Source organism: Lolium perenne, chromosome 4 (assembly GCF_019359855.2).
Source record: "Lolium perenne isolate Kyuss_39 chromosome 4, Kyuss_2.0, whole genome shotgun sequence".
In the NCBI taxonomy this organism is placed as follows: Eukaryota; Viridiplantae; Streptophyta; class Magnoliopsida; order Poales; family Poaceae; genus Lolium; species Lolium perenne.
The window spans coordinates 194070451-194097227 of NC_067247.2; the positions used below are offsets into that span (position 1 = coordinate 194070451).

At 48.3% G+C, this 26777-nt stretch overlaps 2 long non-coding RNA genes across 2 annotated transcripts; both read left to right on the plus strand.

Moving 5' to 3' along the window:
- The first annotated feature begins 341 nt into the window (after nucleotides 1–341).
- Nucleotides 342–4963, plus strand: LOC127295292 (uncharacterized). The gene is made up of 4 exons (XR_007847685.1): nucleotides 342–539; nucleotides 1820–1968; nucleotides 2399–2634; nucleotides 4564–4963. It is a non-coding gene; the product is annotated as an uncharacterized lncRNA (long non-coding RNA).
- Nucleotides 4964–16561: 11598 nt separating this feature from the next.
- LOC127295291 (uncharacterized) lies at nucleotides 16562–18381 on the plus strand. Its single transcript, XR_007847684.1, has 2 exons — nucleotides 16562–17159; nucleotides 17248–18381. It is a non-coding gene; the product is annotated as an uncharacterized lncRNA (long non-coding RNA).
- The last annotated feature ends 8396 nt before the right edge of the window (nucleotides 18382–26777 follow it).

A 26777-nucleotide genomic window follows, 5' to 3' on the forward strand; every position in this document is an offset into this window, starting at 1 on the left:
CTGATAACCCTACCCACAGGAGAGAGCATCGCGCAGTCACGTGGTGGCGACCCGTACCTGAGTGCCGGCTGCGACCGGCAGCGGAGGTCCTCGCGCAGCGGCCGCGAGAATATCACTTCTGGAGGAGCGCTCCGACTGGTGGTAATCTCTGAGCTCGCCAGTCGCCAGCCACGCCATGGAGATCGACGACGCAACGACCCGTTCGCGATACCGCCCCCGATCTGAAGCGTTGGCCTCCCAGAGCCCGTGCTGCCGGCGCTGCTCTGGCCGCAGCCCCTCGTCAGCCGCCCCCCTCCCCCACATCATCTTCCTCATCCACTTAACCTGCAGAGAGTGTGCGCCTACTACATTATTCTTAATTACATCTAAATAATGGTGTATAGCCATGCTTTTGTTCATGGTATATCCGTGATTCAGTGATACTATAAAGCACATGATGGCCACTATCGATCTATTTATTCACCATCTGCCAATCCAAACCCCACTGATGTGTACGATATGGGAGATCAAATTGCAATGCAGAAACCTTTGGTTATCAGGTGATTGTTCTTATCACCGCCCGTTCTAGGCTTTTGGACTTAATTTGTATCACTTATCCACATTATTGTCTTGCTTGCATTGTATTCTAGAAAAAATAAATCTTGCTTGCATATGTCAATCTTGGAAACTCAGTGATTAGTGTTTCGAAGATTAGGTTTTGAAGGACTCGATGCACCTTTGGCATGCATGTGCAGTGAAATGGGTTTTGGCATAATTAACCTTGCAGTATAAAACAATGCTTTGCTTTTAAGTTTAACATAAGTTATTTAGTAGACTTGGCATGCCTTGCTTTATCTTATTTGCGCATCTTGTGGACAAAATCTTATTTACAAAACAGTATGTAAGAAGCAAAACATATGTTGTCGTTGTTTCGAGAGGTCATATAATGTGTTCCATTCTATTTCAACTAAACCAAAGTTAATTTAACTCAATTTTCTGTGTAGTTATCACCCATCTATGAAAACAACAATCGCCAAGAACTTGATTGTAGATTACATATGTCTTCAATAATGGTTAGAAGTCTTCTGATGACGAAATTAGGTTTTTTTGTTTAGGAGGTGGGTCTCGGGAAGCATAAGCGTCTAGAGGAGTCATGAATCACAAGCTCCTCAAGATACTGCACTCACAGTGTCTTAAATTATGTGCTCATACTGGATTAAGAATTTTGTGCGTAATGTGTTTTGGATTATCTAAGTTTCGTGCCCAAATTTTGGGTGATTCTTCCCGGTGGCTTCCTAAAAAAAGGTTACACTTGTAATTAGGGAGTTCAATCATGCAATGTGGATGACAAAAAAAAATCATGCAATGTGCCTGTGTGTGTGGTGTGTCTTTTCATGGGCATATGCTGCTTGCTAATGACTTCGTGAGGAGAGAATGGGCGATTCCTGTGTGTTTTCTGTCTCCTCTATGTTGTGGGAATATAGAACATGTGGTTTTCACAGTTCAGTCATGCAATGTGCCTGTGTGTGTGGTGTGTCTTTTCATGGGCATATGCTGCTTGCTAATGACTTCGTGAGGAGAGAACGGGCGATTCCTGTGTGTTTTCTGTCTCCTCTATGTTGTGGGAATATAGAACATGTGGTTTTCACAGTTCAGGGTTGATAATTTTTTGTGCATTTGTAATGATCACGCTGGTGCCATGATGCACAACTAATCAATAAGCCATCTATTCAGACTTTGGAATCGTTTTTTGCCAAATATGTGTTTGTTGGCTTGGTTGTAGTTATTATTGGTCAAAAGTTTTTCAATTGATTAATCTCTCTTTTCTTGTGTAAAGCAGGATGTTTCCAAAATAATAACTTTCGGATGAAACGGCATTCCGACGAGATATCTAGCAGATCAAAGTCCAGGAATCTTTCTGACAACCAAAAGTATTGTTTAAGGGTGATTTCTCCTCACTTCATCTAAATAATGGCACCTAAAAAAGAGGTAAGAAATGCAGGATCAGACAATGCATTCTGCTACTTTCACTTGGTTTAGTACGCGCTTCCATCATTGGTAACACTGTGGGTTTTAAATTGTTTTTTGTATTGACGACATTTGAATTGGTAATACTTGGACGAGCTTATAATTTCCAGTAGTAATACTGGAAATTCTGATTCCTTTTTCACCTGGTATATTTATTGTCATGAAGCAAGTTGTGATCTGTGCCTCATAGTTTTGTTAGAAATATAGATGTAAGGATATATGTTTCTAGCAACCTTAGCGTTTAAGTTATATGTCAGTAATAATATTAGATATCAGAAGTAGACGTGGAATCGCAAATTGACAATTAACCCCTTAAATTTTTTATGTTATTCTGATCACTATTTGGTAATTAAAGTTTCTTACAACTAATATCATTTGTTTCCAAATGCAGCTTTCTGTTTAGTGCGATATCGGATAACTTGCACCGGTGATTCAGATCAAGCTATATAATTTGAGCCAACCCTCCATTGCCACTCTAGATTCGCCACTGGCCGGACGGAAGTATCATTAATCCATGGCCTATGACAATCGTAGCGCGCCAAGCGGTCGTCGGCAGACGCAGTCGTGGATGGCAGAGAGGAAGGGGAGAGAGCAGGGCTATCGATCCACAGGCACCGCAATTGCAAGGTGCACCTTTTATGAAATCTTTTTTCAGCTTATGTATTGTGATGATGGCATGGTAGACATTTGGTTCAGATTTGCATAAAGATGCTATTGTAAAGATTCTAGCTCACTTGAAGAGCTAAGCATATATAGTTTTGATTCTGTTTTCGTAGTTCTCCTTTCTTGCTGAAAATATATCTGAAGGGAGTTCATAATTCTTGGTCCAAAATTATATATAGAAGACTTCGTCTACCTACATTTTTTTTTTTTTTGAATGGTCACCGGGGGGGAGCGAATCCCCACCTGAATTTTTTCATTCATAGTTGCCTATGAGGCTTTGCAGCCTCTACAAGATAGGGGTCCAAATGAACCGGAGTTTACAGGGGGTACAGGAGGAGATAAAAGAGAAAACACACACACACACACACACCAACAAACTACAACAACTAGAAAAAGGAGGTCACCCCGAGAATCCTCGGAGACAATTGATTGATGAGAAAAAACTCATCCCGACCCAAGCACAGCAATCACAAAGGAAGAGTTCGCAGGACATGACAGCGGGGACACAGCCGCGACACTGCATCGTCGACGTAATCGAAGGGCAACGCGCATCCGAGGACACACAGCGCGCCGACACCACTGTGCCGTGGGTGTGGCCGAAAGGTTGCGCGCAGCCGAGACGACGCCACGACGCCTGTGCGCCACGGGCTGAAGTCAGAGGGCATCACACCCTCACCGCACGCGGGGGTCGCCGCCGTAGTCGAAAGGCATAGCACCGCCGAGGGCAACCCCAACCCCGATGGGTTCGATATACCCGAAGGGTGGGCTAGCCGAGAGCACACACGAAGACCACCCGCGCGGTCACACCAAAGAGCTCCGACGAGGATCCGACGCATGAGCCTAGCAACCGGCAAGAAGATACCACCACCCCCACTGCCACGGCTCGCTTCACATCGGAGAGGAGACCGCACCCATGGCCGCCATCTGCAAACCATGGGGCACACCAGTACAGGGGAGCAGCGCCCACTGACACCGATGGCGAGACAGAGGGGGCTCAACGCCCAGCCACGACGGCCCCCGTTGTAGGGAGCGCGTCGCCACCATGGCCGCCAACTGCGGAACCACGGCACCAGCCAGCCCCAGACGGCAACCCGCTGTGGGATGATGGCTGAGCAAAGAGGTAGAACTCTTGCGACCACCGGAGAGCACACCACCGACCACCATTGGTCACCACGGGCCAGGCTGCCACCGGCCGAACCACCGACGCCCAGCACCACGCTGGCCACGGGAGCTCCACCCAGAGTCACCACCAAGGCCAAGCCGACCTCATGCACCAGGCCAGGGGGCGAAGAGACCGCCACCAGAGCCCGCCAGCTCTGGGAACAGCACAAGGCTGAGACAGACCCGCCGTGCCACGCACGAGCGCCGGACGAGAACAAGCGGTGGTGGGGTGGAGAGAGACACAGCAGCACCGCCGCGACCGGAGTGGAGGGATGGGCAGCAGCACGGGCAGGAGGGGGCGAAGCTCACCAGATCGCGACGGCCGGCACGGTCGATCTGGCCGCCCCCACGCAGCAAGCCCACTCTCAGCAGGACAGGAGCCGGAGAGAGGACGGTGCCGAGGAGCAGCGCCAGCGAGCAGCGCCGGCGCCGGCACACGAAGCGAAGGAGCGCCGCCGCCATGGACGAGCGCGAGATCTCCCAGGGCGCAGGGAGAGCCACCACCACCTTTGGGGCGGGGGCCCGCCGCCACCGCGGCAAGGCGCCAGCGGCAGCGGCGGAGAGGGGGGGCGCGGGAGGAGGGGGCCTCGCGGCCGGAGTTGGGGACGCCCCGGTGCCGCCCCTGGAAGCGGCACGGGAGCGGGCTCCGCTTCTCTCCAGTATCACATTCTTTTTCTCTACCTACATTTTTGTGTTTCAAAATTAGTAAGCTTTGGTTGTACTTATATGTAGTGCTAATGATGAAGTTGGACAGCCGGCCAGCCCAAGTTGTCGATGTTGCCTCCGCAGTGCAATCGTTCTGAGTGCCACGCCCACATGAAGATCCCAAGGTCTGTTATGCATATTCACTGGATGGAAAGGGCTGTCAATTTTGCCAGATTAATTAGCTAGGGGATGTAACAATAGTTCAATCGAAGACAGTCTAAAGTACGTGTATGCAAAGCTAATTGATTAGGAACTAAGCATGGCCTTATTGAACATATTTCAATTTTTTTAGCTGGCTAGCTTATTCGTTAAAAAGCTGGTTATAAGTTATGAGTTGGTCACCAGTTACCTTTTCGTCATGTCTGGTTGGTGTTGTTTTTCATTAAAATGAAACAACCGGGCATGATGTAGCAAGCTGTTATCTGAACGTAACACTGGTGGAAAAACAGGCTTCGGGTGAGCCCCATAAGTCGCGATGCTGCAGGAACCGCGACTAATGGTACCTTTAGTCGCGGTTCGGGAGGAGAACCGCGACCAAAGGCCTGGGCCCAGGCGCTCGGTGGCCAGCCGGTGCACGTGGGGGGTCTTTAGTCGCGGTTGGCCAGGCCAACCGGGACTAAAGTGGAAGGCCTTTAGTCGCGGTTGGCCAGGCCAACCGGGACTAAAGCCCCTCCCCTATATATACCCATCCAGCAGCCAACACTTAGCCATTTGGTGCCATTCTCTTCACAAGCTTCACAAGTGGGTGTTAGGTTTGCTTTTGGTTCCTCTTATGCACATAAGGTGTTTGATGAAATGCCCCAAGAGCATGAAACAAACATGATATGAAGTGTTGGAGCCACACTTGAGCTTTCTCATTTATTTTTTCCTCCTCGATCGCGGTTAGCAACTTGAACCTTTGATGTGTCGTTGATAAAATGTGCATGTGTGTGTAGTTCATTGTTTAATTTATATTGTTTGTAGCTAGTTAGTTTAACAAATGCATGATGGTTAATTATATATTTTATATTATAATAATGCAGATGAATCGACAATGGATGTACGGTAACCGACTCTCCGGCGAGTTCAGTGCGGGTTTGAAAGATTTCCTCGTAGTGGCTAATGCGAACAAGCAGGGGGGTTTTGTTATCTGTCCATGTGTTAAATGTAAGAATCAGAAGGGTTACTCTTCCTCAAAAGATGTTCACATGCACCTGCTTCGGCACGGTTTCATGCCAAGCTATAATTGTTGGACCAAGCATGGAGAAAGAGGGGTTATAATGGAAGAAGATGAAGAAGGGGATGATTTCATCGATGAAAGCTATCTTGCTCATTTCGGTGATACTTTCATGGAGGATGCTGAAGGTGAAGGGGAAGGTGAAGGGGAAGGTGAAGAAGAGGCACGTGATGATCCCGTTGATGATCTTGGTCGGACCATTGCTGATGCGCGGAGACGCTGCGAAACTGAAAAAGAGAGGGAGAATTTGGATCGCATGTTAGAGGATCACAGGAAGGCGCTGTACCCCGGATGCGATGATGGTCTGAAAAAGCTGGGCTGCACACTGGATTTGCTGAGATGGAAGGCACAGGCAGGTGTAGCTGACTCAGCATTTGAAAACTTGCTGAAAATGTTGAAGAATATGTTTCCAAAGAATAACGAGTTGCCCGCCACTACGTACGAAGCAAAGAAGGTTGTCTGCCCTCTAGGTTTAGAGGTTCTGAAGATACATGCATGCATCAACGACTGCATCCTCTACCGCGGTGAATACGAGAATTTGAATGAATGCCCGGTATGCACTGCATTGCGTTATAAGATCGGAGGCGATGACCCTGGTGACGATGTTGAGGGCCAGAAACCCAGGAAGAGGGTTCCCGCCAAGGTGATGTGGTATGCTCCTATAATACCACGGTTGAAACGTCTGTTCGGGAACAAAGAGCATGCCAAGTTGTTGCGATGGCACAAAGAGGACCGTAAGTCGGACGGGGAGTTGAGACACCCCGCAGATGGAACGCAATGGAGAAAGATCGACAGAGAGTTCAAAGATTTTGCAGCTGACGCAAGGAACATAAGATTTGGTCTAAGTACGGATGGCATGAATCCTTTTGGCGAGCAGAGCTCCAGCCATAGCACCTGGCCCGTGACTCTATGCATCTACAACCTTCCTCCTTGGTTGTGCATGAAGCGGAAGTTCATTATGATGCCAGTGCTCATCCAAGGTCCGAAGCAACCCGGCAACGACATCGATGTGTACCTAAGGCCATTAGTTGATGAACTTTTACAGCTGTGGGGCAGACCTGGTGTCCGTGTGTGGGATGAGCACAAAGAAGAGGAATTTGACCTACGAGCGTTGCTTTTCGTAACCATCAACGATTGGCCTGCTCTTAGTAACCTTTCGGGACTGTCAAATAAGGGATACAATGCATGCACGCACTGCTTACATGAGACTGAAAGTGTACATTTGCCAAATTGTAAGAAGAACGTGTACCTTGGGCATCGTCGATTTCTTCCGAAAGGTCATCCAAAGAAGAAAGAAAGGCAAGCATTACAACGGCAAGGCAGATCACCGGCCGAAGCCTGCGGAACCTGCTTGGTCTTTGAGGTATTTGATATGGTCAAGGATTTGAAAGTCATCTTTGGAAAGGGTTCTGGCGGACAATCAGTTCCGAAGGGAGCTGACGGGCACGTAGCCATGTGGAAGAAGAAATCTATATTCTGGGAGCTAGAATATTGGAAAGTCCTAGAAGTCCGCTCTGCAATCGACGTGATGCACGTTACGAAGAATATTTGCGTGAACATCCTAAGCTTCTTGGGCGTGTATGGGAAGTCAAATGATACAAAGGAAGCACGGTAGGACCAGCAAAGTTTGAAAGACCCCGATGACCGGCATCCGGAACGGTTTCAAGGTCGTGCCAGCTACGCTCTGACCAAAGAAGAGAAGGTCATCTTTTTTGAATGCCTGCGCAGTATGAAGGTCCCGTCGGGATTCTCGTCCAATATAAAGGGAATAATAAACATGGCGGAGAAAAAGTTCCAAAACCTGAAGTCTCACGACTGCCACGTGATTATGACGCAATTGCTTCCGATTGCTTTGAGGGGGCTCCTGCCGGAAAATGTTCGAGTAGCCATTGTGAAGCTATGTGCATTCCTCAATGCAATCTCTCAGAAGGTAATCAATCCAGAAGTTCTACCACGGTTACAGAACGATGTGATCCAATGTCTTGTCGGTTTCGAGTTGGTGTTCCCGCCATCCTTCTTCAATATTATGACGCACCTCCTGGTTCACCTAGTCGATGAGATTTCCATTCTCGGTCCTGTATTTCTACACAATATGTTCCCCTTCGAGAGGTTCATGGGAGTATTAAAGAAATATGTTCGTAACCGTGCTAGGCCAGAAGGAAGCATCGCCAAGGGCTATGGAAATGAGGAGGTAATTGAGTTTTGTGTTGACTTTGTTCCTGACCTTAAGCCGATTGGTCTTCCTCAATCGCGGCACGAGGGGAGACTAAGTGGAAAAGGCACGATCGGAAGGAAATCAATGATATGTATGGACGGCCATTCTCTGAATTTAGCAAACCACACAGTTCTGACCAATTCCAGCTTGGTGGCTCCGTACTTTGTGAAACACAAGAATATTTTACGCTCGGACAACCACAGGAAGCCTGAATCCTGGATTAGGAAGGCCCACATGGAGACTTTCGGCAGTTGGTTGAGAAAACATTTAATGAGTGACAATAAGGTTGTAGATCAGCTGTACATGTTGGCCAAGACACCATCTTCGACTATAACGACTTTCCAAGGGTACGAGATAAATGGGAATACATTTTACACGATCGCCCAAGATAAAAAGAGCACCAACCAAAACAGTGGTGTCCGCTTTGATGCAGCAGAACCGAGAATGGGCAAAAGGTCACATATTATGGTTACATAGAGGAGATATGGGAACTTGACTATGGACCCTCCTTTAGGGTCCCTTTGTTCCGGTGCAAATGGTTCAAGCTAACAGGAGGTGGGGTAAAGGTGGACCAGCAATACGGAATGACAATGGTGGATTTCAACAATCTTGGTTATCTTGACGAACCATTCGTCCTAGCGAAAGATGTCGCTCAGGTTTTCTATGTGAAGGACATGAGTAGCAAACCGAGGAAACGGAAAGATAAGAAAACGATCAGTACATCGTTCGATGATCCAAAGCGCCACATTGTTCTTTCAGGGAAAAGAAACATCGTGGGAGTGGAGGACAAGACAGACATGTCAGAAGATTATAATATGTTTGCTGAAATTCCGCCCTTCAAAGTGAACACCGACCCAAGCATTAAGTTAAATGATGAGGATGCTCCATGGATACGGCACAATCGTAAGCAAGCTGGGACACAAGGGAAGAAATGATGTGTAATAATTTATTGTACCAAACTTTGTTGAATGAATCATGTGAATTATATTACCCGTGATGTGTTTGGTGTCCATTTTCGAATGATTCAATTGACTCGAGATAGCACTGATGATACATGAAATTTGGAGTGACTAAGTCATACTCCTGCATGCATACATGAAATTTGGAGTGACTAAGTCATACTCCTGCATATAGGAAATTTGGAGTGACTAAGTCATACTCCTACATACATGAAATTTGGAGTGATTTAGTCATACTCCTGCCTAGGCGTATAATATGCATACTCGTAGTCTTCATAGCCGCCGCCATTGTATACGTAGTCGTCGCCTTCTAAGTTGTCGGCGTCATCGTCGCTCTTTGTCGTCGGCTGTCGTCGGGCGGCGCTCGTGGCTCGAACTGAGGGTAGCGCAGGCGGGGGATATCGCCGGCCGTGATGTAGTCCATGACGCTCTGCAGAGTCCGGCCGTACCACCATAGCCGACGGCCGGCCTCGTGGAAGTTTCCAGGAGGCAGACCGTCCTCCTCATACAGCGAGCGCCCTCTCACGCCGATTGATGAAGAAGGCGTCCCAAGTATGCTGGTTATCGGGATGCCAGCCGGATTCATCCGCTGCTCCGGCGTGAGGTCGAGGTAGTAGTGGTTCGTGATGGCCGCCGGCGCACGGTACCACGAGGGACGGGAGGGACCGGCACGCCGCCGGCGCTTAGGCTCCAGCCGGCAGGGACGCGGTAGCCCGGAGGGCAAGGGTAGTTCGAGGCGCAAAGCTCCTCCACCTGCTGGTAGGTTAGAGTGGGTGCGGTGGAAGCCATGAGAGAGTGATGAGAGATTGTAGAGATGTGATGCTGGCCAAGGCGGGCTACCTATATGTAGTGACAAATGGCGGGAAAAATGGGAGCGGGAAGACAGAGGCGGAAGAAAGAGGCGGGGAGAAAGTGGCGGGAAGAAATTGGCGGGAAAAAATTGGCGGGAAGAAAGAGGCCGAAGAAATTGGCGGGAAACAATTGGCGGGAAGAAAGAGGCGGGAAGACAGGGAAGAAATGGCGGGAAGACGAGGAGGGAAGAGGGGGTCGGCGGAAAGAGGCGGGAAGAGGGGGCCAACGAACTTTTGAATTGAATTAGTTTTATTTTTATGAATTTTTGATAATTTGTATTTTTAAATTTTTGAATTGAATTAGTTTTATTTTTCTGAATTTTTTGATATATTATTTGTATTTTTAAGATTTTGAATTGAATTAGTTTTATTTTTATGAATTTTTTGATATATTATTTGTATTTTTAAGATTTTGAATTGAATTAGTTTTATTTTAATGAATTTTTTGATATATTATATGTATTTTAAACATTTTGAATTGAATTAGTTTTATTTTTCTTAGTTTTTTGATATATTATTTGTATTTTTAAGATTTTGAATTGAATTAGTTTTATTTTTATGAATTTTTTGATATATTATTTGTATTTTTAAGATTTTGAATTGAATTAGTTTTATTTTTATGAATTTTTTGATATATTATATGTATTTTAAACATTTTGAATTGAATTAGTTTTATTTTTCTTAGTTTTTTGATATATTATTTGTATTTTTAAGATTTTGAATTGCATTAGTTTTTTTTTCTGATTTTTTTGATATATTATTTGTATTTTTAAAATTTTGAATTGAATTAGTTTTATTTTTCTGATTTTTTGATATATTATATGTATTATATGATTTTCAAAAAAGAAAAGTATTTTCAAAAAAGAGCTTTAGTCGCGGTTGGCCTGGCCAACCGCGACTAAAGGTCCTTGCTTGTGGAAAATAAAAACCGGGCGAAAATACCTTTAGTCGCGGTTGGGGTCCCCGGCGCGACTAAAATACCTTTAGTCGCGGTTGGCGACATCAACCGCGACTAAAGGGGGTCCCTATATATTCCCGCACGGCGAACCGCCGCGCCACGATTCTTCTTCCTCCGCCCGAATCAGCTGATCGATTCGAGACGCCGCGCGCCCTCGTCGTCTCCACGCCGTCCTCTCGTCGTCTCCACGCCGTCGCCGGCGTCATCGTCTCCGCGCCGTCGCCGCCATCGCCGGCTCCTCCATCTTCTCTTCTCGCCACGCCCCGTAAGGATCCAATCCGGCAACAAATTAACGCGCGCCGCCGCCCGTGCCGCGCCGCCGTGTCGCCGCAGCCACGTGCGAGAGGAAGGGCGGCGCCGCACGAGAGGAAGGGGCGACGCACGAGAGGAAGGCCGGGCGGCGCCGCCGGCCGAGAGAGAGAGCGCGCGCGCCGGCCAGTACAGGGGCGCCGCGCGCGCGGCGCACCCCCGGCCAAATTTTTTTTTCTTTTTTTTTTAGTTTTAGTTCTTGTTAATTTCGAAATTAAAATTAACTAAAATTGGACTTAAAAAAAACTAAAATTGAATCATCATATCTGAATCATCATATCTTGAGTGAAAGTTTTTTTAAAACTCACTCTAATCTCATGACCATTCGAAAGCTTAAAAATTGTTTTGTTTTGTTGGTTAGACACAAAATATAAATCCCAAACAACATAATTTGAATTGGATCTCATTGAACATCTTCCATGATTTAGTACTGCACCACATTGAACCTCGCGGTTATTCACAAAAAGTGTCTCAATTTTATCAAAATTTTAATGTATCTAAATATTATCTAGTAAGTAGATAAATCTAAATTTTAACAAAGTTGATACATTTTTGTTAGACGGACATCCAAAGAGTACGATGCTGTATCACGTGTTCGATATGACGCGACACCACCATGCTTTTGGCTTCAAGCTTTTGGTGTCGGAATCGAATCGGTGAGGAACCCAACGTGTCCTCTTTCGGCTCCTAGAGAAACGAAAATAACAGGAACCTAAAATTACTGAAAAGGGTCCATGTTTGAGAATATTCCACAAATACACACGCACGCTCGCGGCAATGATGAGTTCAATCCAGTCAGACCACACCTCTCTCGGTCGCTCCCCAGCCGCCACTCCCTCCAGGTCCCCACTACCAGTCGGGTAGGGCCCACACGTAAGTGAGCGACGCCCCTCCCGCATTCCCACTCGCGGCACCCCGCGGTCAACTCGGTTGCTTCCCGAGACGCACACATGCAATAGCTAGGGCGGCGCCCGCCGGCGCACCCCCGGCCCCTCCAATCTCTCCCGGCGCACACACGCGCTCTTCTGCGACACCCTCTCCCACCCCTTCTAGCTCGCCGGCCCCCTCCTTTTGGCACCGCCCTTTCGCCACCGCCACCGCCCCCCTTCTTCACTTAATTAATTTGTTTTTACTACATGTTTTCAGGACTGACATATGGCGGACGATAGAGCTGACCCGATTCTGGACAACTATGATCCGGACGCTGAAGACCATATGTTCGGCATCATAAAAGGCGATTTTCCATATGTGCCGACCGGAGAAGAAGAAGATGATATCTCTTCTTATCTGAACCTTGAGTGTGAAGATGAAGGGCGCCGTCAGCAAGCAGATGATGCCGAAGAAACGTCGATAAACGACGATCTTCAATTGGAAGTAGCAACCACCTCCGGCGCCGAGGTATATATATATACATATTGAGCGTCTGGTGATACAACTAACTGATTTGAATAAATGTGTGTGTACTAACGCGCGCGACTCTCTTTCTTATTTTAGCCCTCGGCCGGATCGTCGAAAAAATCGAGTACGTCGTCAAAGCGTGGCGCAACCAAGACGATGAAACCAGGAGAAACATGCACCATCGATGTTGTCGACGAAGCAACCGGCAGGCCGCTGGAGCCCAGCAAGAACGCCACCAAGTTTGTCAGCCAATGCGGAGCCTTTGTTAGAGACAACGTCTCTATCACCCGCATGGAGTGGAATGAGCCAAAGAAGGCACGTGTTGGTTTCACTTTTGTCGATAAGAGAGAAAAAAAAAGATTGCTTCAACAAGCTTATGGAACATTTCGTTCTACCTCCGGAATACCGCAAATACGATGAGGAGGGTAACAAGATTGCGGAAAACAAGGAGAGGCGCAAGCTAGTCAAACAGTTCGCTCTTTCTAGGATGGCCAACGCATTCCGGAAATACAAGCAAAATCTAGCCCATGACTTTGTCAACCAGGGCAAGACTCCGAATTTCAAAGGACAATATGAGAAACTGCAACATGATTGGCCAGAATTTGTGAAGCAAAAGAAATCGGAGCAGTTCCTTGAACTATCGAAAAAAATAAGGAAAATGCGGCCAAGAAGGAGTACAATCATAAAATGGGGCCAGGAGGGTATCGCTTTTGGCAGCCTAAGTGGGAGAAGATGGAGAACGAGCTGAGGGCGCGAGGAATCCGTCCAGGTACGGAGGGATGGGACCCAAGGGCCAAAAGCTGGTGGTACGGGCATGGGGGATCGCTGAACCCGGAGACAGGGGAGTGTGTTTATCAGGGCAAAATAATTACACCCACCCAAAAGCTTATTGAGGCAATGAGGGAGGCTCAAGAGGGGAGGATCAGGTTCAACAGAGAGAACGACGCCCTGACAAAAGCCCTCGGGAATCCTGAACACGGAGGACGTATACGAGGCATGGGGCCCATTCCGTGGAAAGTAGGGTTCCCCCAGAACGATGACCCGTACGGTTACAGAAGCCGTAAGAGAAAGATGGATCGGGATGCAGATGTTGTGGCGAAGTTGGTAACGGAAATGGATGTGATGAAGAAAACCGTGAGTGTACTAGTCGCCGAAAGAGATGCAGCTCGGGCGCAGCATGCTGAAGATCATCCAATGGATCTCGGAAGCCAGCAGCGGAGAAGAAGCAGCGTGGCTTCCACGGAGGCCTCACCGGCTGGTGCACCGACGATAGAAATTACTGCACCGGAGCCTCTGGTGGTCGAAATTACTGCACCGGAGCCTCCTCGCTACCCCGTGGACGATATAAAGGAGATGAAAGCATGTCATCTGTATTATCCTATCGGGAACATGTCCATGAAGGTAGCCATCGGCAGTGCTTTACCACCTGGAGCACTCCACCACAACAACCCCATTCAAGATGGCTATGCTCGTGTGACGGTGGAGGAGATAGTCCAAGGGTTCGAGGACCTGGACATTGACATTGCTACACCTGAAGGGGTGAAAAGACTTGGAGATGTCAAGCGCCAGTTCATTCTATGGCAGAAGAAATTTATCAAGTTTCCAGGCGAGGCGCCAACAAGTCCACCCCCGTACGGTGGTGGTGGTGGCGGTGGCGGTGACGGTGGCGGTGGCGGTGGCGGTGACGGTGGCGGTGGCGGTGACGGTGGCGGTGGTGCTTCACCTAATACACCTCATTCACGTCAGCCGACGCCGCCCCCCAGTCCTCGTCCGGCGGGTGATCAGACACCGGTACCGCCCCCCAATCCACCTCCGGCGAAGAAGCAGAAGCAGTCCTGGGTTATTAACCCGGACCCTTACGTACCTAAGAAAACAAAGGTACCGGAGGTATCACTGAAGCCTCTCCCCAGGAGGTCTTGGGAAAGTAGTGCCGAGGAAGTCGAGGCGGGCGCGGCTGCTGATTTAGAGAAATGGAAGGCGAGCGTCAAGAAGAAAATAGAGGGCGAGCCCAAGCCAGTATATTCTGACAAGGAAAAGCGATGGGCTAAGTCATTTTTGAACACACCGTCCCAAGCCGCGAAGAATCTGCCTGACGACTATTTACGTGAACTTCGTAGGCAAGCACTCGCGTTCAAGAACAGGAAAGAGTTGGCGGAGAAGAAAGCCTTGAAGGACGAGGCCGAGTCAAAATTAGAAAGGGGGAAAGAAGTTGCCCAGCTCGGGGAACAAAGTAAACAATCGATCGCCCCGCTCATAGTGCAAGCCGCCGATCCGGATGCCCCCGATATCATAGCAGCTGCGGCAGCACATGGATTGACTGTAACGAGTGCCAGAGAACAAGCGGCCGAGTTAGGTATCACTCTTCGTGCACTGCTAGGCCTTGATGAGGCGCCAATGAAGGACGTAGTATTTACATATGTGAAGAATGGCCCTCTCGTCGAGCCTGCGCAGGAAGAGGATCTACCTCGACAAATGCTAGGTCTGCTAAATTGGTACAAGGGTTACATAAAACATAAAAACGCCAAAGAGTATATCTATGCGGAAGTTAGATATGAGCATCACTTCAAACATTACTGGGTACAAATTCCTCTGAGTGAATTGTTCCAGCTGTTCAATCTGCGCGACCTCGACAAATCTATCATCAGTTGCTACGTTCTGTAAGTGATTTATTAATTTCTACCCCATCTCGTTCATTGCCGGCCTGCACTATATATATATATATATATATATATATATATATATATATATATATATATATTGTCCTAACTATCTTGTTGTGTACGCTATATATTATGCAGAATGAAGAAGCGGGAAATGCGAATAAGGAACATCCATGATGTTGGGTTCATTGACCCACACATCGTTAATTCACATGTGTTAGAACACCACCCCACCGACGTGGAGGATGACCTGTGGCGGTTTATTAGAAAACAGCAACAGAAAAGTGATATTCTATTTCCTTACCATTTTGGGTGAGTGTTTCTGTCTTGAGCACATTCTCTTTTGTTTATGGTATGTGGCTAATCGATGAGTTATGCATGACTGTGCATGTATCGTGTCCGCAGGTTCCACTGGATTCTTATGGTAATTAAAGTTCAGACCTCCTCAGTTCTCGTCCACGACTCTCTCGAATATGGATCCGGCGCTTTGGGGCGACATGAGAAAAATGATGCAAAAGTAATTATTTTCATTCATTTGCGCTCTATATCGATCGGCCTATTTCGTTCATCATTTCCTAATATCAAGTAACTAATTAATAACTCTCTTGTTTATTTAATTTTCTTTGCCTCGTAGGGTTTGGAGACGGTTCGTAGATACCAAGGTCGGTGAATTCAAAAAGGAGCTACATTTTAAAATGGCAGTGCGGACGACTGGGGATATTCAGCCACCGGGGACCAATCTATGTGGATACTATGTTTGTGAGAGGATCCGGAGATACTGCAATGAGCGGGACCAGACGTGTGAGAACAACATCCTGAGGAATAACCTCCGGAAGACGCTTAGTCCAGAAGCTCGCTTCCGACCACTTCAAGAGGAACTAGCTGGATGGTTGGCGAGGGAAGTCATCGATCCTAGAGGAGAACACTATTACGATGACGTAGAACTTTATATGCACCAGAATTTGTAACTAACTTGTTCAAAATTGTATATGGTCATCCGATATTGAATATATATTGTATATGGTCATCCGATATTGAATATATATTGTATATTCCTCTTGAATTCTTTTTGGTTCTAATTTCAAATTTGTTTGAAATTGTACATTCATATGCATGTATGTATACAGTACCGTAGAATATGTGAAACTCCTTCAAAATTAAAACCCAAAAGAAATAAAACAATACAAATTAAAAAGAAACCAGATTTAGGGGGAGGGGGGCTAAAACCCTAAACCCTGCGGAGGCCTTTAGTCGCGGTTGGCCAGAAGAACCGCGACTAAAGGTCCTCCGCCCTGGCGCTCCCCTGCGGCCCACGTGGACGGGCCTTTAGTCGCGGTTCGTAAGGAACCGCGACTAAAGGGGGGGGCCTTTAGTCGCGCTGCTTTGGTCGCGGTTGGGCCACCGCGACTAATGGCAGTTGCCAACCGCGACCAAAGCCCTTTTTTCCACCAGTGTAACTTGTGAACCATTCTCTCGAAATACTTTACTTTATTTTGAGTTTTGATGGTTGACAAATTCCTGCGTAATTATATCCAAGTTTGAAGCTATCAAGAAGATCTCCAAGTATGTGACGCAACTAAGGAGAATTGGCAAATGGCAAGATTAGTTTTAGTAATTGCTTTATTGCTGCGGCATCTTTATTCTCTGTGTTTTTCTCTTAGGATGTTTTACACGCAGGGTTATGCAGGGGTCTGGCACTTTGATAGATGCTGCTTCAGGCTTGAAGACTGAAGTACATGATAGTGTATGCTTGCTGCCGAGTGGAAGATGTATTTGGGTCACAATTGTTAAGTACTCAGACAGTAGATACCCCAACAACTGGATGAGGTTTTTGAGATTTTTTTTGTACTGGGTTACATAGTGGTGTGTGCTTGATGGGTTGGTGACGGACAAGAGGAACAGAGACGCCGCCGATTCGCTCGGTCCTCTCGCCGCGTGGCCAAAAGTGAGCTGCGCATCTGGGCGCTCACCAAGTAGACCACAACCACGTCCTGAAGCTCTTAGAGATCCTTGCATCGTGCCATCTCCAAGAACGACAGACCGTGGCCTCCGACATGGTCAGTGCTTGTGCTCTTCCTCTACACTAATTATACTTAACACACACTTGGATTTGTATCCATCTAACCTTGTGTGCAAACTTCTCAGCTGCTGAGGTCGATGTGGACAAACTCATGAATGCATTGGAAATACTTTCTGAAACTGAAAAGCAATTTAAAACCACAAAGAACCAGTCTACATGGCTTACATCAGCTTTGTTAGGTACAGCTCATGATTTGAAGTACACATTACATATATGTGCACTTATAGTTTACACACACTTGGTGGAGTGAGTTGAACAATGGTGGGAGATCATATATAAGTGTGAGAAGAACCAAAAAAGGATTCTTGTGTGCAGCGAGAAAATAAATTTAATAGAGTAGCATATTATTATTTTTAGAATAGGAAGATGGTTATAGTTTTTATACACATATTTCTTATAACTATTTTTAAAAATACGATAAAAGAAATTTGAGATCCGTGGCAACGCATGGCATTTAACTATCAATGTAAAAATGTGGTAGTAGTATAGACTGTCGAAGCTTCTATTGTTATTCTTACTTTTGGCACTAATTTATCTTTCCATCCCTTTGCTTAGATTGTTTTTCGTTTGACATACTATTGAAGACACAAGGATCAAACCAAACATCTTGATGATAGCGATAAACACAAGTCTAAGGGTGACATAGTTTCCAAGAAAAGGTTGAGCAAGAAGTTGGATGCTAACACAAGCAAACCAGATCAACCTAGGCAAACCTCTGGAATTAGAGAAGAAAGGAGAAATTACCACTCATGGTAATCCCTAAGGCCCGATGATCGAAGTATCATGAGGGGTGCTGGTGAGAGGAATGTCTATGATTTAAGGGGGTATTTTGCTGGTGGAAGTGGAAGGGGTAGAGAAAGGTTTGACTAACCATATAGAGGTAGAGAAAACATGCACGAGGCTGCTGGGGATCAAACAAAAAGTGGAAGAAAGACCTTTTATGATCAGACAAACAATACCCCAACCAATGACAGAAGAATAGTAGAGATTTCAAAAGTTGAAGCATTCTTGGCGCAATAGCTATTTTTTGTTTTTGTGTTTGCATGGAGTTGCTTGTGACGGGTAGACGATAACTATGTTTCACATTGTTGTATGGACTTGAGTTGTTTGGGACGGCTCGATCGTCATGTACTTGTTGTATATGGCACACTGATGTGATTTGTCGTTCTTTTCTCACATAGATGATGTTATATGCTTTTCCTCTTTATACTTCTGCTTGATGTTAACGCCTTTGCTAAATAGTTCTATTAGTTTAATTATCTGTGTGACCATCTCATGCACACTTAATCAACTAAATTCACACCAATTGTATTATGCAAATATGACTTACATGGTGTGAGCACGACTAGAAAGAACACATGTTGGTCCACCTTTCTTGCGATGCCCAATAAAGTAAAATCACCTTTCTGCATGTTTTGTTTTTCCGTGGCAACGCACGGGCTACTAGTAAAAATCAAAAGTCTTCATGTCATAGTTTCCACTACTTTCATACAGTCTGAGCTAATTATAATCTTATTGCATCCGACAGATTGGGAAAGACTCAAGCCTTGTTTCAGGGCTTGCACTTCGGCTGGTAATGCATCCAGTTCATGCTGGACGTTTGTATTACATCCTGCAATAAATTATCCTTTGCAATTTTGGCGCTCATATCTTTTGTTTTCGAAAGGGGGGTCAAATCAACGGTTCTACATAATCTTTGGATGCCCATAGACTGTTAATATATTTAAATTATTCCTAACCATCAATTTTATTTTTATTATAGCAAAAAAAATGCGAATTTAGACAACTTATGTACTACTGTATGTGTACAACTGCTGCTGCCACTGGCTGAATGTGGATTTTCACGTCATGGTTCTGCATCGCACACGTGCCAAATTAGTGCCACCGGGGTGGCTGGTTCATCACCATGGTCTTTCTTTTTTCATTTCTCTCTTTAATGTTCTTTTGTGTTAATTTCGTCTGGACATCTGTTTAAGTTTCCCCTGCTAATCAATAAAAAGTCATTCGATGCATCCTTTGTCTTTTCGTGATCTGGATACATACTCTTTATGGTGACAATGCGCTTTATCGAAGAAAAAAAAAGGATGACAACCATCCCCTCCGATTCTCGCCGGTGCGGGGTGGTGACCTTGGGTTTCTCCCGCGGTTCGAGGACGCCCGGGGCAGCAACCTCGGGTTCGATGGAGGAGGCGGCCTTCTTCATCGTCGGAGGTGGTCGGCCAGACTGGTAGTCCTGTGTGGGGGATCATGGCGATGGTGATCTAGTCCGGGGTGTCATGGCGCCCGGTGAAAACTGAGCCTCGACCTCGGTCTTGGCGGATGATGGCGGCGTCGGTCGACATCGTTACCTTGTCGAAGGCGTCATCTTTGCCCGTCTTGGTACTACACTCGGCGAGTTGGGGATGCGCGGCTGCCGGTGAAAACCGTGTTCCGACCTCGGTTGGCGGACGATGGCGACGTGTCGCGCCACAACCTTCTTGAAGGCATCGTCAACGCAGTCTGCGGTTTCTCACTCGTGCTACTCCGGGGGAAACCCTAGGTCCGGGTCTCCCGGATCGGACGATGGCGGCGCGTCCTGCGTCGTTCTACCTCTTGGGCATCGTTTTTGGAGCAGCTGCTGGATGTTGGCGGACTTCGGTGGAGTGGTGTTCATCTACCACATTGTTGGCGCTGAGTCTCAGTGGCATGGTGCTGCAGGGTATCGACGACAGATGCGGGATGATGTATACGTGCAGGAGGGTGGAGCTGTCTGGCGTCATGGTGGCATCGACGGCAGGTCTTGCAAGGTTAATGCGTTGATCTCTCTTGAAGATGGAGTCGGGGAAGACGGCGGGAGCAACCCCTGTGGCGTGTGCGTTGGCGTGCGCTGAGAGTCTGCTTGACTGGATGTGTTTCTCACCTGCTATTGGGCGGTCTGAGAAGGCATTTAGTTTTGGATGATTTGAGTTGGTGTATTGTCACCCTCTTCATCCCACTGTAGGTATAGTAAGGTTGCTTTGAGTTTGATCTTTTGTATTTTTTCTTGTAAGGTTTCGTGAATAATCTAATAAAAAAAGACATGTGCATTCTTTGGATGCAGAAGCTGGGGCGATATTTCCCCCATTTCGAAAAAAAATGCGTTCTTAACATGATGTTTTTTAAGTCTATGCCAAGTGGAGTGGAGTGCGTCAATTTGGATCATGGGCTTACTAGTGCCCTTATATTTTCAACATGCAAAAAACGTATCCATAAAGTTTCATTTTTTAAAAAGAAAATTTGTAAATATAGGAATTGATACATACTTCAAGTGTTCAAAGTCTTATCTAGAAGTATGTTGTATTCTGTGAGACAAAGGATTTGGGGAACGCTTGACACCCAATAGGATTGGCGTTGGTTTATATTTATAGTGTAGAAGAGTTACAATACATGTACAAATACGGAAGCTATTATATACAGTCTAACACTCTCCCTCAATCTTAACCGTGTTATCGAACATCCAACAGGTTAAGATTGCGCCTACAGCCTTGAAACAATGGCAAGGACAGCGGCTTTGTGAAGATGTCTGCAAGTTGATCCTTAGAAGAGATAAACCCGACTCGCAGTAGCTTCCGTGCAACACGTTCCCTCACAAAGTGATAGTCAACTTCGATGTGTTTTGTTCGGGCATGAAACACTGGGTTAGACGACAGATAAGTTGCACCGATGTTATCACACCAAAGAATAGGAGACTGAGACTGCGAAACCCGCAGTTCCCGCAGTAGGGACTGGACCCAAATCAACTCAGCTGTAGCATCACCAACAGCCTTATACTCAGCTTCAGTACTGCTTCGGGACACTGTAGCTTGCTTGCGAGCACTCCAGGCAATCAGATTTGAGCCAAAGAATACTGCATATCCCCCCGTTGATCGCCGATCATCAGGATTGCCAGCCCAATCAGCATCAGAATACGCAGAAAGCAAGCACGAAGAAGCAGAAGACAGACGCAAGCCATAGGACGCGGTATGGCGAACATAGCGCAAAATGCGCTTCACAGCAGTCCAGTGTGTATCCCTCGGTGAATGTAGATACTGACAGACGCGGTTCACAACATAGGATATGTCAGGCCGAGTGAGAGTGAGATACTGCAGACCACCAACAACACTGCGGTACTCAGTAGCATCCTCAGCAGACAAAAGTGTGCCATCATCAGAAGTAAGTGGATCAGTCACAGATATAGGTGTGAGAGCAGGCTTACACTGAAGCATGCCAGCACGTCGCAGAAGATCCTCTGAATACTTCTTCTGAGTCATAGAAAGGCCGGTATCATCATGAGTGACCTCCAGACCCAAGAAATAATGAAGCTTGCCAACATCCTTCACAACAAAGGCCGTCCGAAGAGAGGACACCAGGCGGTCAGCAGCAGTGACTGAGGAACTGACAAGGATGATATCATCAACATAAACCAGGATGTACATGGTAACCTGGGGTCGCTGAAATAGAAACAACGACGTGTCTGCTGTAGAGGGAATGAACCCAAGAGCTCGGAGAGCTGTACTGAGACGCGCATGCCAAGCACGAGGAGCCTGCTTGAGACCGTAAAGGGCCTTCACCAAGCGACAGAGATGAGCAGGCCGGTCTGGATCAGCAAAGCCAGGAGGCTGGCGCATATAGACCTCCTCATCAAGGACACCATGCAGAAAAGCATTCTGGACATCCAACTGGCGAAGAGACCAACCACGGGTAACAGCCAGCGAGAGAAGCACACGGATGGTAGTAGGCTTCACAACAGGGCTAAAGGTATCCTCGTAATCAAGACCATAGCGCTGCTTGAAACCCTTTGCAACAAGACGTGCCTTGTATCGCTCAATGGACCCATCAGCATGCTTCTTGACTTTGAAAACCCATTTACAATCAATAATGTTGACGCCTGGCTTGGGAGGAACAAGAGTCCAAGTATCATTCTTGAGAAGTGCCTGATATTCCAGTTCCATGGCACTGCGCCAATGAGGGATTTGCATGGCAGCGGTATAGTGACGAGGCTCCGCAGTAGGGTCAGCAGTAGCCTGAGCAAGACAGGCCGCAAGCCAAGCAACAGTGCCGTCAGTGCGTTCGCGAGGACGAACAATACCACTCCTGCTGCGTGTGTGAGGTCGATGAGCCACAGGCGCAGGGAGGGTCACAGGAGGATCCACAGCCGGTGGCGGCGATGTCGAAGACACAGGCGGTGGCGACGGAGACGGGGCCACAGGCGACTGCGGAGCAGGGGACACCTGCGGCGTCGGCCCAGCCGGCGGGGTGGGCGGTGCAGACGGTGAGGTCGCCGAGGGCGACGGTCCAGGGCTGGGTGGAGGGGATGCCGGCCCAGTGGATGAAGGCGCGGGGGCAGCAGCTGGCTGCCGCGGCGACGCGGGAGGCGTCGACCTAGTGGGCGGCCCAGGCGACGCATGCAGAGGCGCGGGAGCCGGCACAGGGACCGAGGACGCTGCATGCCCCATGCAGTGATCGTCGTCGGAGGTAGAAACAGCCGGGGCGGGAGGCACAGATGATGGTGCATCATCCAGAAGCTCGAGGCGAGCACCACGACCAAGTCCTGCACCATGGTTAGGCAACAATATAGGCGAATACGCAATATCCAAAAATTGACCAGGCAACGCAGGAGATGAAGTGGTAGGCGGTGTATAGGACTCAGCTGTGGGAAGAGAGGCAAAGGGAAAGAGTGACTCATCGAACACAACATCGCGAGAGATATAAACGCGGTTGGACGGGACATGGAGACACTTGTAACCCTTATGCATGGAACTGTAGCCAAGAAACACACACTTTTTCGAGCGAAACTCGAGTTTCCGACTGTTATAGGGGCGAAGATGGGGCCAACATGCACACCCAAACACTTTTAGAAAGCTATAGTCAGGTGGCTCATGGAAGAGAAGCTCAACGGGAGACTTCATACGAAGAAGGCGTGTGGGCAAGCGATTGATGAGATAACACGCAGTGGTGAAAGCGTCGCTCCAAAAGCGAAAGGGCACAGAAGCATGGGCTAACAGGGTGAGACCAGTTTCAACGATATGACGGTGCTTGCGTTCAGCAGCACCATTTTGCTGATGTGTATGTGGACAAGCAACACGATGAGCTATCCCATGAGTCTGAAAGAAGGTGTTGAGATTACGGTATTCACCCCCCAATCCGACTGTACATGAACAATTTTAGTTTTGAGGAGGCGCTCAACATGTGCCTGGAACTGAAGAAAGATAGTGAACACATCAGACTTACGCTTAAGTAAATACAGCCAGGTAAAGCGACTATAAGCATCAATGAAACTGACATAATAATTATGACCACTGACTGAAGTTTGGGCATGACCCCACACATCCGAATACACAAGTTCAAGAGGAGCTGTAACTATATGACTAGACTCAGAAAACGGTAACTGATGACTCTTGCCCTGTTGACGGGCATCACAAACTGCTGGTGCTGTAGTACTAGACACAAAAGGGAGATCATGGCGACGGAGCACATGGCGAACAACTGGGGTAGCAGGATGGCCAAGGCGAGCATGCCACTGTGAAGGGGCGGCACGCACACCACTGAAGACCTGAGGGGTGGTAGGAGCGACAGGGGCGGCAGGGGCATCTAGCACATAAAGACCATCACGACTCCGACCTCTAAGAAGCACGTCCCGGGTAACTCGGTCCTTGACAAAAAAATGAAACGGGTGAAACTCAACAAAGACATTATTATCGATGGTAAGCCGTTTAACCGAAAGAAGATTACGAGTGACCGATGGAACACAAAGAACATTACGAAGATGGACATGTCTAGAGGAATGTGAAAGGAGCGATGCCTGGCCAACATGGGAAATGCGCATACCTGTGCCGTCGGTAGTACGGACTTGGTCGTGGCCGGCGTAGGTCTCCCGAGGGTTGAGCCTAGAGAGCTCATGTGTCAGGTGATCAGAAGCACCAGTATCCATGTACCAAGTCGCATCGACGGGATAGGTTGTAGTAGACCCGTGATGAGTCGCAAGGGCGGCTTGCTTCTCATTGCCGCTGCCGTCGTTGCCAATACCCAAGAAGTCCTGCTTGAAGCGGCGATGACAACGCGAGGCGAGGTGGCCAGCAATACCACAGAGCTGGCAGGGGGCCTTGGTACCGCATGTGGTGCACACCCAGGACCGGCCACGGGCACCCGGCGTGGTCGCAGGGCGCGGCTGCGAAGCCGGCTGCTTAGGCGGCTGCGAAAAGGACCCGTTGGGCGGGCGGGGCTGCTGGTTGCGTCCGCCACGGTATGCAGCGTTGGCGGAGGCGTCAAAGGATGGACCATCCGGGCGGCGAGCTCCAAGGCGTTCCTCCGTGTTGAGGAGGCGTGCATACAGATCATGGGCACTAATCGGATTAGTGCTATCACGCCCTTCGACGTTCTCTACAAGAGAGTCATAGTCCTCGCCAAGACCCTTGAGAATATACCCAATGAATTCAGAATCACGAAGGGGCTGACCAATGGAAGACAGTATATCAGCCAGCTCTTTAGCCTCATTGTAGTAAGCCGTCACAGATTTATCCAGTTTCTTGAGATCACCAAGTTTATTGCGAATAGCCATGGACCGCGCCATGGACTGAGAAGAAAAACTGGCATCAAGGGTACTCCAGGCCTGGTGCGAGGTTGCAGCAAAGAGGACCATGCCCGCCACAGTCGGCATAAGAGAGGACTGGATAGCGCTGAGAATAGCCTGATCCTGCGTCGTCCATTGCCGATGAGCCGGGTTTGGTATCGACATTGGTGTACCATCAGGAGCAAGCACATGTACCATAGGTGGTGGGCACGGGATGGTGCCATCAACATATCCGTCAAGGTAGTAGCTACGCAGAAGGGGGAGCACTTGAGCTCGCCACACCAGGTAGTTGTCAGGGTTGAGCTTGACGGTCACAAGCTGTGCCAGATGGACAGGCGGCGGGTCACGCACGGGGCCAACCTCATGTGTGACAGGGGCAGGCGGCACATAGGCTGCTGGAGGCGTGGCTAAGGCCGGAGGTGGGGAGTGGGCACCATAGGCCATGGGCGGGGCGCCGTAGAAGAGGGGCTGCCCATAGAGACCCGCACCATATGGTATGTGCGTCGGGGCCAGGGCAGCGGTGGACGAGGAGGCGGGCGTCGGAGCAGCGGCGATCGGAGCCAGTGCGGCCGTCCCTGGAGCCAGTGCGGGGGACGACGAGGGCGCGATCGGCCCGGCCACGCCAGGCACTGGAGGAGGGACCGCGATCGGCCCGGTGCCGCCAGATGAAGGAGGAAGGACCGCGATCGAATCGGCGACAGCAGGCGATGATGAAGCGGCCGACAGATGGAGCGGCCCGACTACGGCAGGCACCGACGCAGCGGCCGAGGCAAACGGCCACGAAGCACGAGGGGCAGCACCCAGGAAGAGACCAGCCGAGGTGGTGATCGGGGCGCCGCTAAGCGATGGCGGCGTGCGGCCATCGAGAAGCGCCGCAAGGAACGGCGACACAAGGGGCCGCGATGAAGAGGAGGCCATCGCAGCGGTGGTGGAGGTGGTCGAGGCGGCAGGGAGCGTCGCGGCGGCGGCCGAGGAGGCGGCGGCGGCGCAGGTGTTGGCAGCGGAAGACATGACCTAAACCTAGTCTGATACCATGTGAGACAAAGGATTTGGGGAACGCTCGACCCAATTGGGTTGGCGTTGGTTTATATTTATAGTGTACAAGAGTTACAATACATGTACAAATACGGAAGCTATTATATACAGTCTAACATATTCTAAGCTATAAAAAAACAAAAACAATAGTTATATTATGTAATTTTTGTGTAGCCCATAATAGGAGATATTTCAGATTGAGATAATGCAGGCTTGAAGTATACATTAATACCTACATGTACATTTTCTTCAGATCTCTTTGAAACTTCGAAATACCATTTCAAAATTTTAGAATCAAGGACTCTAGTAAGCTCAGGCCCCGATAGCATTTTCCGGTAAAAGTGTCCATATGTCATGAATCATCATGCAATCACAACATATGCTCTCAGCCCATTTGCTATTTTTCAAACCTTTGATCGAAACAGTCTCACAAAAGTTGCAAACATATTTTCTAGTGTACCCTCAAAGACTAGTTTAAACCGGGGAAATTTCATTGATTTTTGATTGATTTCTAAAAGTATTTTGACATTTTTTAGATCTGATGGTTGTTTGCTATGTTTAGTGATAAGGGCATCTCCAGCTGCGCGACGCAAACGGAGCATCCGTTTGTGTCCGCCGTGATCGAAAATGTGTCTAGGTCCTCCTCCAGCGGGGCGACACAAAGTGACCGGTTCATCCGCGACGAAGCAAACCTGGCCTAAATGTGCATCAGGTTTGCATCTCCGCAGACGCTGCTCGGTCGCGCCGAGCGTCCTCCTTTTCCTACCCGGTCCCGTAAGTCAGGGACAGCGAAATCGACCGCTTCGATTTGCTTCTTCCCCCCTTTTTTTGCTGCCCTACTGCGACACCACCACCCCAACCCCAGCCGCCGCCGTCCCGCCGCAGCACCACAGTACTCGCCGTCCGGCTCGGTTGTCGCCGCACGGGAGAGCAGGCTCGGGATTGGCTCCGGCGTGTACCTGCCGGCTGTTTTGGGGCCAAACGTTGCCGGTT